We start from the raw sequence: 20,374 nt of genomic DNA on the forward strand, positions 1-20,374 counted from the left end.
GATCAATCTAATCAAAGATGTCCTTGAAAGTATTCTCAAGGAAGACATTAAATCAGCATAAAATAACTATTATAAGCCACACAGCAGAAGGAAAAAGAGGTTACTATATATTGAAACACTTCAGCAATATGAAAACTCAGTTTCTATGTTTCTAGAAATTTATTCTATATATCATGACCTTGCAAACTAAACTGTAATGTATGAAAATACAAAACAGAAACTATATGTACATACCTGATATTCAGATATAGATGTGTTTCTGCACTAAGCCCGAAATATTTTACTTACAAAGGTAGAAAATACCTCCATTATTATGGCTAAAACACTAAAAAAACTAAAACCAAAACATCTGACTGTAAGAATTTTCACCTATTATAGAGAAGATAAAGTATCTGATGTTACGTGCTGTACAGGTATTTTCATAATTCAATTACATGGCAGTTATTAATGCATGAAATTCAAAGTCCACAGAGCATAGCTTTCAGAAGAGTAACATACTTCTTGTACGTCATCAGCAGCACCTTAGAAAAGTAATATAATACATCATGTGCTTTCTGTGCACTTAAACATTCTATTATACAAGCACAATATAACAATATTTAATGTACATACATCAAGTAATGCTTCTTATTAAACCTTCTACACAATTAGAGTAACGGGAAAAAATTCTGCAAACGGCAAAAAAAAAGTATTTTTTGAATCAATAAAATCATCCTTCAGTTTTACTGGTGAATTTAAGAAGTTTATTCTAGCTTAATGTTGATTTTACAATAGCTGCTGATATTCATATCAAGATTCTTTCCTCTTCCCTCTTACTTTCCTCACAACTGAACATCATGGCAGCAGATACTAATGGAAACATGTTGACCTATACTCTAGAAGAAAAAGAGATGGAACAAAGTGTTTAAAGCAGTAAGAGAAAAGTATCAGTGTTTAAAGCAAAAGTGAACACATATACATAATGACAGAAACTATTCAGATATTTCAATCTCCTTTTGTTCTTGTGTTTTGGTAGATTACTCCATAAAAATCAGGAAAAGGAAAAAGGTATTAACTCATAATCCATAAGGTACAGCATATGTCCAGCTATAATCTTTGGCATTTATAACTTGACAATCAAGACAGATTCTATGAACAGGACTGGAAAGGAATGCAAAAATTCAATTGTTTTTTAGAAGAGCTTTCTTCATGCAAGGGATCACACAATTCAGGGAAATTATAGTCATTAACAAAGGGTGTGAGTTCAACATGGTAAAATTCCTTTTAGGAAAAGGAATTCAAGTATAGAAAACTGATGAGCAGGGACAACATTTTGCATTTGACAAGATATAGAATTAGAAAGCAATTAAATTCAAGTGATGTGATCGGAGAAAGCTTTTAGACAAATGACTTTGAAAGTGGCTTTTTGAAGAAATGAAAATTAAGGACCTAGATAAGATTTTGGTAACCTGTAAAGAAGAACAAGCATTTGAAGATTTTTATAAACAAAGAGCAAAGTTTAGATGCATGCAATCTGAAATGTCATAGATTGGCTATGCAATTTGACAAACAAATTATAGTCTTGAAAAGAAAGGATATGTTGTCCACAGTAACCAAAAATGAGTAAGAAGGAAGGGTCTGTGAAGAGAACTGGGATCAGTTTTCAAATTACTTTTTCAAATTCTAAGTAGAGTATCTATAGGATAACCACAGTCAAGACAAGATGTTCTAGGAATCACAGACAGGAACACTAGATATGTGCATCATTGCGAGAAACAAAAAATACACTCCTGACCAAATCTGTGTGTAAGATCACGTATACCAATAAAGAATATTAGGAAGCAAATCTCTGGCACACAGATTAAAGTGAGATGATGGCAGGCAACCTACCAAATAATGAGATATATGAAGACAAAGTCACAAATGGACGACAGTTTCTTGTAGTTGATCATGACTACAGAGCTGTACTCAGTAACTGAAATGAGTGTGAAAAAGTTGCGTACATATGTAGTTCAGGAAGAACAGATAAAGGGAGCAAAATAGTAGAGTCATACAATTTTAACAAGAGGAAATCACTAACTAATAGAACAAAAGCTGGAATGAATGAGTTTCAAAGAAAAGGAGTACACAACTAACTCAATATTGGTATATACCATATACCCAACTGGGTATATGGGATTGCTTTGCACAAAATGCATTAAAAATGCAGAAAAAATACAGGCTTATGCTTGCCAAACACAAAATAATCTGTTTCTGGGGATTACAGATAGGAGAAAAAAATAGCACTGACATCTTCCATCTGACATTGCATTTTTGATTTGGCAGAGAGTTCAAAAGAAGTTGATAAAGCTGGGCACAGTTCTTCATGCTCCTCCTAATCAATGAATCATCTACAAATGCTAACTACCTAAAAAAAAACCCAAAACCAGGAGTATAAAACAGTTCCCTAAATAAAAGATAATCTTTTTGTTACATATATCTTTTTCTAAACATATGATGAAAATCTAATCTTAATAATTTTTCACACTTTAGGTAGTTTTACAGAATGAGATTGCTATTATACCTGAAAATATGAATTTTCTTAGTGACACTCCTGACCTTAAGTCAATACCTATTAAAAAAAAAAAAAAAAAAGAAAAAAAAAATCTTTTGGGCTCTTTGACATTATAGAGTAAGAAAAAAGGAAAGTTCCTTCCTTAGATCTACAGTGCTTGAAAAGCAATCATAAATTAGAGAAATGTAGCAAGCTCAAGCAAAAGAAAATCAAAATTTTAAAATCTTGTTATATAACTGAAGTAAATATCCAATGCCCTTTTTTCTTTCCTTTTCTTGTTCCTGGTTTTTTTTTTCATTTGTTTCTTTGGCTTGGGTTTGGTTTATTTGGCTTTTTTTTTTGCAAGGGCACTGATTTTTCCCCCTTCTTAAGTGCTGCTTATACTATTGTCAGAAATATTCATTAGAGTAGAAGCAGCTGAGACTTATTTTTGTTTGTTGAATCTCATGTTAGCCAGGGAAATGTAGCCTTAAAAAATAGCAGGCCTTATTAAAAAGGAAAAATAATTTTATTAACAAATCCATAAGCCTTCATATAATGCAATATGGCAAAATATAGAGTACTATAACTATCACACTATCAGATGTGCACTAACACTCATGAAAGCCTATTTAATCTGCTAAATGTATTTTAATGTGGTTACTGATATGAACAAAAGTGGCATAAAAAAATGAGGAAATTAGACTGTAAACTGTGAAAAACAGAATAGGATGATGTAATATTAGAAGTAATTTCTCACAAGAATCCTGTGCTGAATTAGAGCAACTTTCCAGCGATATGGCATTTCCTTCCTGTGCCACTCCATACTCCCTGAAAATATATAAAACGGAATGGGTTTTACAGTACATGGAGTCACGTTAATGTCAGTTACTCTCTAGGCTTTATGATTCCTTAAGGACATACCACCAAAAAAAAAATCTTATTCCACAAATGAACTTAGTTTTTGTACTGCAGACAAACCTGGTGCTGGTAAGATACAGTCAATGAATGCACTGGAACAACTGTCTGCAGCTCACCCTGCACTGAAATACCTTTCAGAAACACCACACTTGTAAGAATCACACTAAAACCACTTTTTTTTTTTTAAGATTCAATGAGAGTCAAAATGCCCCAAAACTTGATTTTAGAGCAACCAAACTTACAAGTACATGTAATAAAATCTTGGCCTAGTTTAAAACAATTGGATGTCATTCAGAAACCTATTTTTCTAGTCAAACACTACGAAAACACTAGAACTGCATTCCATAGACAGTGTTTCAGGAAGTAACCTGCAAACAACTCCAAAGTAAGGAGTAGATTCTCCTTACTCTTACCTAAAGAGCAAAAAATTGCAAATGAACACCTAAGAATAGTTGGCAGAAATTTGAAAAATATATCTAAGGTCCAAATTCAACACTTTAGTATTTTTGTGTACCAATTTGGACTACAGAGACTTTAAGTATCAGTACCTTTACAGGATGGGAATTACAGCTGCCTGACGCACTCTCCTTCCCAGCAGTATCAGCCAAAGCTCACATTTCCAGTCTGTGATATCTGGTAAAAAATTGAATGGAATGCCATGTCACTGCTCTGCAGATTTCTGAAACTGAAGTATCTGCTCTTTCTCCCTATGTAATGACTATAAGACCTCATATGCTGGCTTTTCTTTAACAAGCATACCTGATTTGAACTAGTTCCCTCATTTCTAAAAGAGCTAAGGTTTTTAGGAATGTATGGGCTAATATGCTTTGCAGCTCCTTTTGAAAACTAGTGAATACCAGAAAAATTCTAATGTTGTGTTCAGTTGTTAGAAAAAATGCCACCTTTGTCTTTAATATTCTTGCTAGAGATAAATGGACACTTTTTAAATGTCCAATGCATTTTTGATTTAGATAAATGCTGCCAAAGGCATTTGATTTTTTCATCTTAGTAATTGTTCATCCACTAAAATAAAGTGATGTAGGAGATTTCTATCAAAGTAAATGAAGAGAAATTAAAACAGAGCTGCCATGGGAGGACTTCAAGGTAAAATTGTATTCCACAATGGAAGATGATCCTTTAATAGCAGAAGTCCTACAATATATCCTTGACAAAACTGGGAAATAGAAATTAGAACAACTTTTAGATTTGTACCTGCGATCTTGTTTCTTATCAATTAAACACTAAACATATCCTGAAGAATATTTCAACTGTAAAGCTCATAGAGCTTTAAATACATGCTTTGGAACCTTCGATTTGGTTGAAGGGCTTCTGATTTTAGTTTATTTTTGTAATGTATAGGCACAAAAAAATAAAGTGGTTGTTCAAAGTAATTTTAATACAATTTTGCAGAAAAGCAAAATATAGAAATTTTATTGTTTCAACGTTAAGTTTTTTGGTTAATGAAGAAAAGCACTGTATACTTATTGATTACTACATGAACAATCAAATCTTTAAGGTGAAAAATTTAAGAGCTATGGAATGTTACAACAGGAATTTTCTTCTCCGTACTAGTTACGTTCCAAGTAGACTTATGAATGAAAGCATAGATTGTATTTTAGAGTCTAAACAAATCCAAATAGTCTTCATGAAAATCTGAGAATTAAAAAGCAGAAAATAATCTTTTTCAAAAGTGAATCACAAATATTTTTACACACGTGTGCGTATATTTTGGTTCTGTAAATCTTCTTTTCAAATATGCAATCAGTAACTTCATTAGATGCTTCCTCAAATTTCAAAACTTTGCAAGAGATGGAAACTGTCCAATCATTAAGTAAAACAGTAAAAAAAAAATTAAAAGCAATACAAACTGAGCTAGTCATGAGACAAGGAAAATATTCAGAAAAATCATAATTTGTATATCAAGAAAACAGATAAAATTATGTGACTGTATTTATTTTTTAGCAAAGCATGTAGGTAAAATGAAAACATATAGATTGCTGTATTTAATGGAATGGGTCAAATTCTAGGGCTGGAAATTTCTTCCAGCAGCAGATTTTGGACAAGAAAATATTGACAAGAAAGACAAAGGCCTTCTCAAAAGTAGAAAGTAACTTGCACACTTTCATTTTAGGTATGATGACACATACGTAATAATTTAGGTTAGGTATGAGCAGATATATAATATATGCATTAAAGGTATATAGTAACAGCTCAGTATTACTACCAGTGCCTTCTCTACATTCGGTAAGAAAAAATAATATTGCTAGGATTACAAGTTCCATAAATTTCCTCACCCTTTACCTTAGATCTTCTGTAAACACATTGAAAATATATAGTATTCTGGATTAATCCAGAAATGCTCATATCTAGACTTCTTCCCTAGAAAATTTAGAATATATTCCTAATATTTATAATGCAGATGAAGTTGATGAAGATGGATGTCTATGGCACACTATCCAGTGTCAAGTATTCTACTAAATGCACGGAATTGAGGTACTATGTCAGAAACAGTTATTCATTATAGAAACAATACAAATACTTTTAAGAAAATATAAAAATATTTAAACTGGTTTCAGATCCAATTTAATACAAAAGTTTGGAGAAATTTAACGACAAGAGAATCACGAAAGGTAACAGTAAGTGTCTGGGGTTGCACCATTTTTCTCACATATTTTCTTCAACATTAAAGTGGATATTAATTTAAGATGAAAGTACCAAGGAATGCAAATCTTTCAGTGCATGCAAAATATGCATTTTAACATATAAGCACCCCTGTACTACAGCCACTCCACTTGGCAAAGAGGAATTAAAACATTTGGGTACTCATTTATTTATTCCAAATACAATTAATGTGATCTAACAGACAATGGGAAAAATCTCTGTAGACAAATTACATCTGTTGCTCCAATGAACAAGCTAGAATGCCATAAAAATAATATATTTATATATTCTATGGCAATAATAAAGTAATTTTCAACTTTTTCCCTGAAATTTCTGTCTTCTACACATAGCCATAAAAAGAATTTCCTTCTACATGTTGTAAGGCTATATATCCACACCATCATTTTACAAGAGATTGATGGTTTTATTTTTATTAGAACGAATTTTACTCATTAAAAAATTAAAAGTAATCTATTTATCTTATAAAGAATACATAGAAAAAAGACATAAATAAAATCAGAATGATTATATTATCTGATAATTTTGGTATATTTTTTCATATTTCCCACTGTTATACAAAAGAGTGAATGTGCTTTTTTGATTATGCAGTGTACTTTATCATGTACTTTCACAGTATGAAATAATACTTCATAATATATCACGGCACTCATCAAATCTAAAAATATTTAAAAGAGGTGATTTTATTTAATTTTGATATACTAAGTGTGGTTTTGCAGAAGTGAATGTATCTTTATTTTTTTAACTGGCATCAGATACTTTGAAATAGATGACTGCTCACCTCTTTGGTAATATTTATCTAAAATTGAGAGAAAAATCTGAAGAGTAGAAGAGATATGCAGTCTATAGTTCTTTTTATTATTTCACTACTAAAATGTTCATTTTATGAAAGACTTTACAATTACTTGTACTCCAGCATATGGTATTTCAGTGCAATGGGGAGCAAGGGGTTTTAAAATGTTAATAAAAAGATTTTGAACAAAAAAACCAACAGTAATCCATCCTAAATTTTAGGCCACTTTCACAAGTGCACACAAAGTTCTGTTTCTAGGAAGGGTCAATATCTGCACTGAGGATTTAAACATAATGTAGGTTGTTTTGTTTCATTCTAAAATTCACACTAAGACTTTGGTTCACCTAGAAAAATTAACATCAGACAGGAGATGAGAATATACATTGTTCATTCCATAAGAACATACACTGGACATGAAGAACAGAAGGAAGAATCAAATCAAGAACTCAAAGTAGCACGATGCTGTGTGTAACTGCTGTTTTGTTAGAACTGTGCTAAATGAGCATTCTCAAAATCACAATCCCAGGTTAAGTAACCTATCAAAACACAACTGACAGTCTGTATGCTGGTATTCATCAACTCATATTTTATTTGAATTCCTTAACACCTGCATTGCATTAATGATTTCGCATCCAAAGCATTCTTCCTGAGAGTGAGATTAACTGAAATTTAGTAAATAATAAAATGCAAATATTCACAGTCATGCAGTTCAAGTGCATTCACCTAATTTTTTAAAAAGTAAGTACAGTTCAAGAAGTACAAGAAACAAATGTATTTGAAACATTTTTTTAATCATGCTCATTTTCTTCCTATGTTCAGTTTGTACTTCAGTAATAAAGAAGAACATTTGTGCACTATTTCCTGTTTCTCAATTAATAAAACTGAAATGTAAGAGAACAATTGATAGAAGACAAGGTTCACATACATTTCAAATTATTTAGTCTCACAGCTCTTACACATGTGAATAGAAAAAAGGGAGAAAAACTATTGTGGAGTTATTTGTAGCACTTAATTTCTCCAAAACCAAAATGCAATTGAATAGAAAATGTTTCACTTTGTGAGTAGCCAATGAAAATTCCAAAGATGCAAGTGTAAAAATATTCAAAATCTTGCAAAGAAACTCCTACTTTTATATATATAAACACACACATAGGTGTACAATTTCATATGCTTTTGGAAAGCCAGTACAGTAAACCTTTTAAACGAAATCGTCTCCGACAATTAAGTTTCGTTACAAAATTAAATCATCTTTATTGTACAAATAACTAAAACTAAATTAGACAATTTAGTTATCTTTAGTTAAAAGCAGAAACTTGTACAGTAGAAGGGAGTCTTCAAACACCTGCTGTGTTTTGAAAGCAAAAATTTACATGAAAAGCAACAAAACAGCTAACCTATTCTTCCAGAATCCAAGATGCATAACCAGCGTGTTCATTTGCAATCCACCTTAGAAAAAAAAGCCTATGACTTGACAATCATTTATTTAAAAGGCAGTTTTATTTTACCACCCTATATAAAAAGGCATCCTAATTAAGACACTTCACAGTGCAGAACTAGATTTATAATAGTATTGCAAATATATGTTTTTAAAGCTATATTCATAGCAATTTTCCCTTTACTATTACACCACATGGTGGTTTACTGTATTGAGTTCGAAATACTAGCAATTATATATTTTTAAGTTTTTTATCACTAGACTTTATATTGAAAATCTGGGAGAAAGCAAACACTAACACTCTTATTCTCCTCCACAATAATACATTCTAAACACTGGCAAATGAGACATTCAGCTGGAGCCTGAAAGTAAAACAAAAGTTGCTTTTTTGTTCTACTACAACATGTTAGTCATATAACAGTTTCTTTTCACGGTAAGAAGGGCTTATATTTCAGTTTAAAAAACTATTCCAGTAACAATATCAAGAACCAACGTGCATCCATAATGTAGCTATTATATGAGTACACAAGAGAGAATTTTGCAATATTTATTACCTCTATTCATTGTTAGACCACAAAGCTTTCATCTCCTGCTTTGGTACAAAACAAGATTGCACTCAGGAACAGATTTCAGAGAGAGAAAGTATATACAAGCATACACAGTGCAGAACAAAGTATGAGAATAAACCAAAGTCTAACTGAAGAAAGTGCAACTATGAAGTAAATAGAGAACCGGTCAACTATAAAGCAAAGATGCTGCCTAGCCCCAAATCCAGTTTGAGATACAGATTGTCAGAGTGGTGAGAGTAAGAACTTTAAAACCCCGTAAGGAAATCCTTGTGTAAGTCAGGGCTCGGTAAAACAGTCCTCCTCTGCTGCACCAACAAGACAGAAACTGCCTGTCAACGCATGCAAAATACTTCATCCCTATAAAACTAAGAAAAATTTAAAAATATCTATGAAAAAGTAACAAATCATCTAGAACTCCACTCTAAAATGAGCATATCACTACACAGGACTACAGGGTTTAGGAAATGAACAAGCTTTAAGAAGCACAAAACCATGGCTATATAAAAAAATTGCTGGGTAATGAAAGAATTCAGAAACCACTTGTTTGTTGGTTTTGTTGTTCTGGGGTTTTTTTGGTTGTTTTATTTGATTTGATTGGTTTCTAGTGATAGCTAGTGGCTATATTCTACTAAAAAGATAAGAAACTGTCTACAATTCACATTACACTAACCCTGGAAGCCGTCCCCCTTGTTGGATGCTGTGGAGAGCCTGTTATTTAGTTAGTTTTTGATTGGAGGGTGCTGTTCAAGTGAAATGATAAGTAGAAAACTATTTGGCTTTCGTGTCTGAAGTTTCAAAGATATATTCAACTCAAATACCTGAAAATTATAGTTTCAATTGTGGCAACTTACATTCAGCTTTCCTCACCAGTAGAGCATTTTAATGAACTTTAAAAAATTGACTTGAACAAAAGCTGAATATATGGACTTTTCAAAAGTTGATAAGCATTTAGACAACTTCAACTGTCTCAAGGTTCAACAGTAGCAAAACCAAAAAATTTTTACACAGGAGATTATGATAACATGCCTGGAAGATGATAGTAATGACATGGTGAGCTAAAGTACATTTTTATTACACTTCAAAAATTTCATTTGTAAGAAAGCATAGCAAGATAGGAAAGTATGCTAATCTAAAATAAACAATATGCTGCTGTTTTATCAAAATTTAAACTGTAGTGGTTTCAGCTTCTAATGACTGCATTTTACTTAACAGAGGTTACCTTTGATTTTACCTTTTTTTTCTTATAACGTTACTGCACATACATCACAATAAAGCTGAAGGTCTTGACAGTTCTTGCTCTTCTATTATTTCTACTAGTTACAAAAACTAAGAAGCCAAATTCTCTGTTCACTAAAACCAAGTTCAATATTCTACTACATTATAAATTTGGATCATCAGTCTATCATTAGTAGATAAAAACTGACCATGTTGGAGCTCAAGCTGAAATAGCTCATACTTCAAATGTTGTGAAAATTTAATTATTATATACTATTAAATGTTATCTAAACTTCTTTCTTGAAACTGAAAAGTACTTATATCTTCTTAATTGGTTTATGTGGCATTTAAATAACTTTCCAATTATCACAATTTGGTACCCATGTACAACATCCAACTGCTTGTCATTAATCTGAACAGTCATGGGAAAGCTCAAGTACCAAACAACCAATTGGTTATCTGAGACTGAATGCTCACACAGCCTAGAGGATGTCATTCCTGTCTATAGTCAAGGGCATTGAAATGCAGAATGGGAAAATTTAGAATACCTTTAACTATTAACAATACCTGTCAAGAAAAGCATGCAGTTCTTTACATCTCTAGGCTACAAAGTGTGAGCAATTGCAAAGAATGAATCATAGATAGGCTGCTAAGTGTATCAGCCAATGATTATACGTAAGATAATTATCTTTTTACAGAGGTTATTAAAGAAAACTATAGTCGATCATTAAATGCTGTATTACAACCCTCTGAAGGACAACCTTGTCAATATTAGTTAATTCAGGAAATAAAATCAAAGCATTTTGAATAAGCCTTTTCATTTGTAAGCAGCAATAATTGCTGATTTTGAATGAAAAAGATTTTAATACTTGGAAAAAATATATAGATTTTGTTTTTCAACACTGAACCAATTTTTAAGGCAAGGACAAAACTAGATTTCAATTTCACAAGATTCTGAAGGCACAGATATTGTATTAATTGACATACTTCCACTGTATAAAAGCCACAGAAGTGCTTCAAGACAACCTTTTTCAAGTGCTAGAGAGACATCATCGAAAATGGTCTTTTGTTTAACATAATGGATTTTTTTAATGCAGCTTGAAATCATGCCAAACCTTCTCTTGCTGCGATATGTAAAATAAGCAACATATAAACACTTACAAACATGAACACATACTGCAGATGAGTTTTTATCACGCCTACTGATAGTTCAATAGGGAAAAAAAATTCATATGAAAGCACATTGGAATAATTTCTTATATAGACTGTTCTAAAGACACTCAGAAGTTAATTGTACTGTGAACATTTGTCTAAATACTGTTACTATGTGGCCATCCAGTGCACCACACACCCAGTGTTTCACACGGTGAAATATAAATGCTGTAGTTCTTCCAAAACAAGAAAAAAGAAGAATTTCATTCTCTCAAGATAATGAAGCTTCACTGGAGAAAAGACATACTCTGTTACACACAAGGAGTTGCCAGTTTTAACAAATTAAATATAAACTTTGTGCAAGTGACACATGCATGGACGGCCAACTTAAAGGACAAGAACATCTGCATGCGGGAAGAGTTAAAAGCAAATATAAAATTCTCAAGGCTCCTGCTTGCACCTCTAAGGTCATACCACGCACTAAGACATAGCATTTCACACACTTAAACCCATCTAACTTGTTATTGCAATTTACTAAATCTAGGTACCAATAGATTCTTTTTACTATGAAATGCAGATGCCTTTTAACAAATGCAAGTAACTATAGGCATGTATCCTGGTGACACAACTCTTTACCCTGACTTTACACCACATAAAGAGTCAAATTGAAAGTCACTGGCCTAGTATCCAACCCTTTTGAAATGGTTTTAAGCTACTTGTCTCTGCAGTAGTACTTTTTTCCCCACAAGTGTCGAGCAGCTGACCAAGTGTGGCAGACAAAATAAAGCCTCCTGAAAAAAATCCCCACACATAAGTCACTCCTCCTAAATACACATCACAGAGTCAAAACTAAAATAAACCAGACTTGACTTGTATAGACACATTTGGATTAAAAGAAGTGTGGGAAAGCTTAGTTTTGTTTGTTTCAGGCTTTTTCCTTCCAGGAGTTAAGCAAAAGGCCCACAACAACTCAGCAGAGAAGAGCTGGAAGTCTTGAAAGCAGTTAAGATAGCAACAAAAAAAAAGCAAATGGCAAAAGTCACAATATTTTAGCTTCTAAAAACCTAAGATAGTTCATTTTAAACAAATGATCTTATATTACTTCTCTAGTAACTCCTGAAGCACAAGGTATTTAGGCTATTTTATGATAGCCTCAAGTGATAACTTCAATCTTGTCTTTATACAGGATTAAATGATTGCAGCAAGATCCAAGACAACAGTAACAACTACTGGGTAAAAAGTAAAAGTATTCTAGATGAGAATTTAGAGGGAGTGAATCAAGCACAAGTTTCACGATTTATCCCAGATAAACCTAGATAATATTTTAAAATTAAGAGACAGAAATCCTATTTCACTTATCTGACTACCATTTCCATGTTATATTACTGTGATTAAGACAAGCTTATTCCAACTCACATCTTCATTTCTGTAAATATCAGAGCCAGACAGTGAAGTAATTTATCTCAAAATACATGATAATTTAAACACCTAAACAAAGTATTTTCCCTGAAAGGCCAAAGGTAAGATAGAGTGATATACCTAGATAAAAATGCTAACATTCAATTAATCAAGTACTTTTCCAAAAATAAGAAATAATGCATTTATTAATTAAGCCTTTAGTATTAAAATGCATTTTAACATGGCTTTACTGCACTAGTTAATCAAAGAGCTTCCAGAGACCATTAACATATTGCTATTAAAATCAAAATAAATTCTCAGAAAATACCACTGGCCAAGGCGAAGTGAAGTATACCTTCAACACACCAAAGATTTAATAGATGAAAGCACAGTGAGTCAGCCAAAAAAGGTAGGACCCTTTACAACCTCTGTCACCACTCCCGAATACCAAATTAGCATAAAATTATTAGTATTTCCAGTGAAACATTCAGAAATTTTCTTACAATAAAATTTAATTCTAATCTCAAGTATAATTAATGAAAATGGGATTCGTTATTCAGACTTCATACACAAAATACTTTGGTGCTGTAAGTTCTTCTCAATTACAGAAATGCAAAAATTATACTGCACTGGGCTCACAAGTTAAACTTTTGACTTTGCTGAATTTATCTCTAGAATTTTCCACCACTGAGGGAATTGATTTTCTCTTTTGTTGCTTATCAAGTGACCACAATTTTTAACAACCATTCTAAAAAGAAAATAGATATATGTAACTGTCAAACTGTCAACAATTCCATGCAAAAGGCTTCTTCACATTATACTACAGAACCAACAGAAAACATATCATAGCAATCATACAGTGATGATTTTACAGTGAGAGCAGGGATGCCTAGCAAAAACTGAGCTGTACAGTATCACAAAAATAATGAATCAAGGTACTGGCCCATCCAATTGAAGCTGGCCATTACAGAAGGGGACAAAATAAAGATTTTTTTTTTAATACATTAATAACAAATAGCAGTGCAGAAATAACACTGGATGAGGATGGCCACCTCACAAACAGAGACATGGACAAGGCAGAGGCAGTTAATGCTTGCTTTGCCTTCTGTACCTGTAACAGACTTAGGGTGGCCCAGTGTCCCAAGCTCTGAGGCCATGTCTGTGAGAATGACAGACTCCCAGTCAATCCTGAACTTGTGCGGGATTTGCTGCTCCAGCTCGATCTTTATAAGCCGAAAGGGCCTGATGGGATTCATTTGAGAACACTCGAAGAGTTAGCAGATGTCATTGTGAGGCCTATCTCAATGACTTTTGAACACTCTTTTGAACCCAGAGTGGTCCCAGCTGACCAGAAGCTGACAAATGTCCCAATTTTCAAGAAGGGCAAGAAGGATGACCCTGGAAAGTACACGCTTGTCAATCTCACTTCAGTGCCTGGCAAAGTTATGAAGATTGCACTGAGAGGTATTGAAACACACCTGAATGACAACAGTTATTGGTCACAGCCAGCATGGCTTCATGACAGGAGAGTCCTGCTCGTCTAACCTGATTTCCTTCTAGGAAATCACCAAGTTGATAACAAGGGAATTACCAAGTTGATCAAGGGAAGCCAGATGACGCAATCTTTTTGAATTTCATTAAAGTTTTCAAAACTGTTTCTCACAGAATCCTTCTGGTCAAAATGTCCCAACACACAGCTGAATAAGCACATCGTGGGATGGGTGAGCAACTGGCTCACGGGTCAGGCTCAAAAGGTAATAGTAGATGGGGTGACATCAGACTGGCAACCTGTCACTAGAGGGGTTTCACAGGGCTCCATCTTTGGGCCAGTGCTCTTTAGCATCTTCATAAATTACTTGAATGCAGGTCTCAAAGGGATACTAAGTTGGTTGGCTGATAAAGCCCTGCAGAGAGACCTTGACAAATGAGAGGGCTGGACAATCACCAACAATATGAAGATTAACAGAGACAAGTGCCAAATTCTGCACCTGGGATGTGGTAAACCTGGATTAGATACAGACTCAGGGAGGAGAGACTGGAAAGCAGTGCCACTGAATGGACCTGGAGGTCCTGCTTGACAGAAAGTTGAATGAGTCAGCAGTGCCCTGACAGCCAGGAGGGTCGTCCACACAGCAACACCAGACAGATGAAGGAGGGGTCTGTCCCACTTTGTTCAGTGCTAGCGTGGTCCCACCTTGAGTTCTTGTGCAGTTTTGGGCATCACAATGTAAGAAAGGTATAAAGCTATTAGAAAGCATCCAAAGGAGGAGGAAAGGCATATACTGACTTCTTGTCTGGGGTGATCAGTGACAGGACCCCAGAGAACGGCCTGAAGCAGTGTCACGGGAAGTTTAGGTTGTACATTTGGAAAAGGTTCTTCACCCAGAGGGTGTTTGGGCCTTGGAACAAGCTCTCCAGGGAAGTGGTCACAACACCAACCTGACAGAGTTCAGGAAGAGTTTGGACAACACTCAGACATGTGGTGTGACTCTTTGGGATGATGCTGTGCAGGGCCAGGAGCTGGACTTTCCTGATTCCTGGGGGTCCCTTCCAACTCAGGATATTCTATGATTCCATGATCCTCCCAAAAGAGAGGCTCCTGGCAAGTTTCATGATGTCCAGGCAGCCTTAAAAGCAACACAGATGTATTTAAAATTTCTGCATATGAGTTCCTGAAATTAAAATGACAAATTTTTTCTTCCCCTCTTGTAAACTTTAGCTCCATTTCAAAACTTCAAGTCTTGCTTTGCAACTCTGCAGGCAAGTAGCGTCTTAAACACTCCAATCTCTTATTTGCTGGTAGAATTTGGTAAGTTCTTAAAAACACTGCAGAATCTACATTGAAAATACAGATTGTTTCAGAAAGACAGACAAGTGGCAGTGTGTGGGGAACGAGCAAACAAGAGGGCTACTCTACAAAATCATCAGTACTATACCTTCCTCTTCAGAGATATTTGAAATTATATTGCACAGGTCTCCTATACCTGTTCTCCCTCTTCCATAAAATAGCAGTTTTACTGTCATTGTGACCTTGGCTATAGGAAGATTTCATCACTCCCTTTAAGCTTTGATTTTCTACATTTTCCTTCAGCCATCTAACAAAACAGAAGCACCTAATCAACAATAGGGTAATAATACAATATTAATATTTCCAGAACAACTTTTGTATTTAATTCTCTGTCTCTCTAGGAAACAAATACTTTCCTATTTTAATTATTGTAACATCTTCTGAAAGTCTCCAGTGGGATTCAATTGCAAGTTTTTCAAATGGTATTGCACCTATATTCCATTCACTTTATAAATAAGCATACAGCATCTACCCCAGATGATTAAAACTTTTAACCTAATTTTTGAAGTGATCTGAGACTATGCAAATGGTAAGTGGGCTTTACCACCACTTAATTGCTAGACTGGATTGGATACAAGTTATTCTGCAGAACCAACACTGTTCAAACTATAGTTTTGATATATGATTTAACTAAAAAATTACTTTTAGTTTTATGATTTGTCCTGCATCATCTTGGTTTTGTAAATTAATTTTCAGAATGGAAACTCTGATGCAATAGTTGTTTCCTCGCTGCCAAGTAAAATTATCAATTATCTTGAAAGTATGAACCAATAACATCCTAGGTTTTGCAATTACTGAAGACTCCTTTTAGAGGTATATCTACAGAGTATTACAAGTCACTTAGTGGGATGAAAATTACACATGACAGAAAACACTAACCTGTCTGTGCTTTTGTAAATAAGTACATACTAAATATGCATATTTTAACCAAAACCATAAAGCAAATGGGTAAGAAAATACCACCTGATAATTTAAAGATTCTTGATCTTTCTATGTATGTGTATCATTTAAAAACAGGAAAAGCGTTAAAACCAAAATTTTACTTTGATATTGGAGTTTGTCACTGCTAAATATGTGAATGTATGCTAATGTTTTTAGTGTTGAAAAATGATTTACTATTTGAAGAAGAATCATTAACATAATTTCATAAAATGAGCCATTGCAACAGCAAAGATTTATGTATCAAATGAAAGATATGGATGTATCTGATCGATATAATAAATCTAACTTGAAATCCAAATTGCATGCATCCTTGTGTGTATGAAAGAATGCAAGACAGAGCACATGCATCTGCATCTAAGAGGGAGACTGTCTGAAAGGGTGCTTACTGGAAAAAGTGTGAGAAGTGTAAAGGAAAAGGTATATTACCAACAATTATTGAAAGTGCAAAATTCTAAACACAGCATGCTACCACTTGAAACTACACAAATATACATTAAGGTCCTCTGTGAAATCAAGCCAAAAATCCCAGCAAATGCTTCCATAAAATCAAGGTCTCTAATAACCCACTGCCTCCTTTCATCTGGTCAAGGTTTTGAATATGGGGTGTGGGGAGAGTATGAGGGGAGAGACTATTGTTTTTACTCCTGTTTATTCCCACATGCAAGTCATATTATCTGAAAAAAATATCTCCACAAATCATGTAGGGCTTTTTTTTTAAGTATCTTTTTATCTTATTTGCAACAAAATTACCATAATTGCCTGGTAAAATCCCAAACCATCAACATTAAAGCTGTCATTGCTTTATTAATACTGCAGTTCATACTCAGTGCAAAATAATAATGCTGTGCCACAAGCGTAAGAATCTAGCTCCTACTGAAAGCACGTGAAAGGTTTTCATCAGTCAATCAAGAATGTGTTATAAATGCAGTTGTGCAAAATCAGTTATCTTAATGAAACCAAAAATATCAGATAAAAAGTGAGAAAAATTTAATTGTATGAACCTTACCAAACAAGGTGGGCATATATCATATTTTAAAATGATATAAGGTATTTAAAATTGCACTTATCGGTGGTAAGTATTTAAGTAAAATTAATACCAAATGGATAAAATATAAAATAACTTCAATATTTATTTACAATTTCAGGCCATTGTACAGAAAATACATTAATTTAGTTATGTAAACAGTTCTTTTGAAAGGGAAATATATTATTTAACAGATTTTTCAATCTTGAGTCTTTATGCTTCCCTACTCATATTCAAATATTAAAAATATGCACAACTGATGCAAGTACAACAGCAAATCAAAACTCTCAGTGCCTGAAATGCCATGAAGTTTAACTCCTTAGAAGTGTCTTACAAATTATTCTCTAATCTTGGGATTTGATCAATAGTTTACAGAAAAGAGCTAAAAACATGGCAGTGTTAAAAGGCAGGGTTGCCAGTTCTTTCATGGTCCCAGAAAACGTAGAGGAAGTTGGCAGGATCAGCTCAGCTCCACTGTGCTCCTGAAAAATATAAAATACCAGTGTCCACTGGATCATTGGGTCCTTAGCACTCTGGCACTACTTATGAAAAAGATTTTGCTGATGACCATAATGGTGCTTTAAAATATGGAGTAAGACAAATTTGTCAGTAGGCGTGATCTTTAAGTTTTTATGTTTTGTTCCCTAAATACATACTAATTATAGGTAAAAAGTGCTTTGCATGATGACAAATAAATTAGGATCTCACCTCTGGGCATTATTACTTGTACAGAAATATTACGAAAAAATTATTTGAATTTAAATTAAAAAAAAAAAGTGGAAACTGTATACACCTATTTTATTCCTTTTTTATCTAATGAAATTACATTTTAATTGTTAATCTCACATATATACTAGCAACACCAACTGGAACTAAGGTTGAGAGGCTCTAATAGGCTCATAAAACCTCCCCCCTCACAATGTCATCAGTAGTGTAAGTCCTTTGATGGTGGCAAACACAAGCTTACTAAAAAAGCAAAGTGCTGGCGCCTCACTACTAGTATCTATATATGTTAACCAAACCAGGACTTCAAAACATCCATGGAAAACTGCTGGGGAAATTTGGAGATGACACCACTAGAAGTCCCCGTGGACATGCTGTCTTACACCTGGAATCTTAGCTGGAACTTATCAGCGTTATGCAAGTCAAAGATTCCATCAGGAAAATTTTGCTTGGAAAGGGGGCTCTATAATAAAAATATAAAATAAAATAAAAATACAAGTGAACAATTCTAAACAGCAAAGTCTGAATATTTGTTATTCTGTACCTGCTCAGTTACTGTCATCAAAGCAACAAAGGTGCTTCTGTACACAGAAGTACAAAGATTCAATAAACTTGTTACATAACAGCAGTTTCCTAAGGAAGTCCATCAATATTTCATCTACACAGAACTGGCCAAATTCTTTTGTATCATAAAATAAATTTACCTAAGCTTGGACAGATTTTTAAACTAGCACTTGAAATCTGTAAAATCTATAAAAATAGATACATATTTTGCTATATAACATAGTAATTGCTATATAACACAGCTCCTATTAAAAGCAAAAAAGTACAGGAAAAAAGCTAATTTGCATACATACTGCAGTGCTCAGTAAAACACATATATAATGTTATATCACAAATGAAATACAAATTGAAAACATTTAAAAAATTAAAAAGACCCACAGTGTTGTCCCTGAGCAATAGAGAAAAGCAGACAGATATATAAGTGAAATGCGCTAATCCAATCTTTTCCCAGTTCAACAACAGAGATACTACAGTGCCACCAATTTCTCAACATGCCAAGTGAGTTCTAGAACAGGCGTATTCTTTTTCACTTCCTTTTTCAATATCTGTCAAGGTAATGCCAGCAGGTAGGTAACAGAAATGTAAATTAGACACTGCAGAACTAATTCACCATACACAGTGCAACTTTTTGTTTACCAACTAAAACCAGGTGCGTTAAAAGGTTACACTGCACATAAGAGGTTCTAAAATTTGTGAAAGTCTTTCAATTTTGAAGGGAAAAGAGCACAACTCCTAAGAATATTATAGAATATCCACTTTGGAGTATATAGAATTTAAACTAAAATGGAAAGAGGGTAAGTAAGAAATTGGTGAAGTAAACATGAAAAATGTTACCTAAATAAAACAAACTAAAAATTACCATGTACTCTAGTGAAAGAACAATTTCTAAATATCAGTTCAGTGAAAATATTATCTTTGCCTTTTCTGTGCTAACTTATAATTTTTTAAAACTGAAAAATGAAGTGACATTAACATCTCTCATAAACATTTTTACCTGGTATAAGAAAAGGAAAAAGGTATCTCAAAATGGTCAAAAAATAAAGAACGTCAAAAAGAAAGGCTGTGCAATTCATTTCTGTAGCAATCCAAAACTAAGAAAAATTCTCCCAAGACTTTGCCAAAGAAATTTTTCATGATGTGGCACAGCTTCATCCTATAGCAGCCAAAACAATTTTTAATTCCAGCTATTACAGAAAATGTTATGTCTTCATATTCTTTCCTCTGCTACTCCAACTTGTGGTTTTATACAGAAATTTTCATTTACTTGGAAATAATATGTTATGATATATATCACATTGTTTTGAGATGCCCAACTGCATTTGTATTTTTATATGCAAATGTGATAGTTCACCACCAAATGTATGATCACCCACCTATCAATGGTATTTTGTTAAGAAAGGCAAGAAAGTCAAAGACTTCTCTAGAAAGTCATGACACACTGAAATAGTACTACACACTATGTTTTAGAATAATATTTATCTCCCACATATGTTTTCTTAGAAAGCAGAACAGTGATGAAAAACTTCTCAGTACAGTTGTTATATGGCACCACTACTCGCAACATACTTTATAATTGTATCTGAGACCCAAAGATACTGT

At 33.5% G+C, this 20,374-nt stretch overlaps 1 protein-coding gene and 1 long non-coding RNA gene across 5 annotated transcripts in view; one reads left to right on the forward strand and one right to left on the reverse strand.

Annotated features, from left to right (window-relative positions):
• The window catches only part of NOVA1 (NOVA alternative splicing regulator 1), a 144,383-nt gene that overhangs the window by 83,158 nt on the left and 40,851 nt on the right, over positions 1-20,374 (reverse strand). Inside the window, exons 2-3 of one of the 4 annotated variants that reach the window (XM_069017724.1) lie at positions 3,982-4,066; positions 3,273-3,343 (exon numbers count right to left, since the gene is read on the reverse strand). The exons of 2 other annotated variants lie outside the window; for them this stretch is intronic. The gene's annotated coding sequence lies outside the window, so the exon portion shown is untranslated. The remainder of the gene's footprint in view (positions 1-3,272; positions 3,344-3,981; positions 4,067-20,374) is intronic. One more of the 4 variants, XM_069017725.1, reaches the window with a different exon arrangement.
• The window catches only part of LOC138111623 (uncharacterized), a 48,779-nt gene that overhangs the window by 23,858 nt on the left and 4,547 nt on the right, over positions 1-20,374 (forward strand). The window lies entirely within an intron of this gene.

Source organism: Aphelocoma coerulescens, chromosome 5, assembly GCF_041296385.1.
Source record: "Aphelocoma coerulescens isolate FSJ_1873_10779 chromosome 5, UR_Acoe_1.0, whole genome shotgun sequence".
NCBI lineage: Eukaryota > Metazoa > Chordata > Aves > Passeriformes > Corvidae > Aphelocoma > Aphelocoma coerulescens.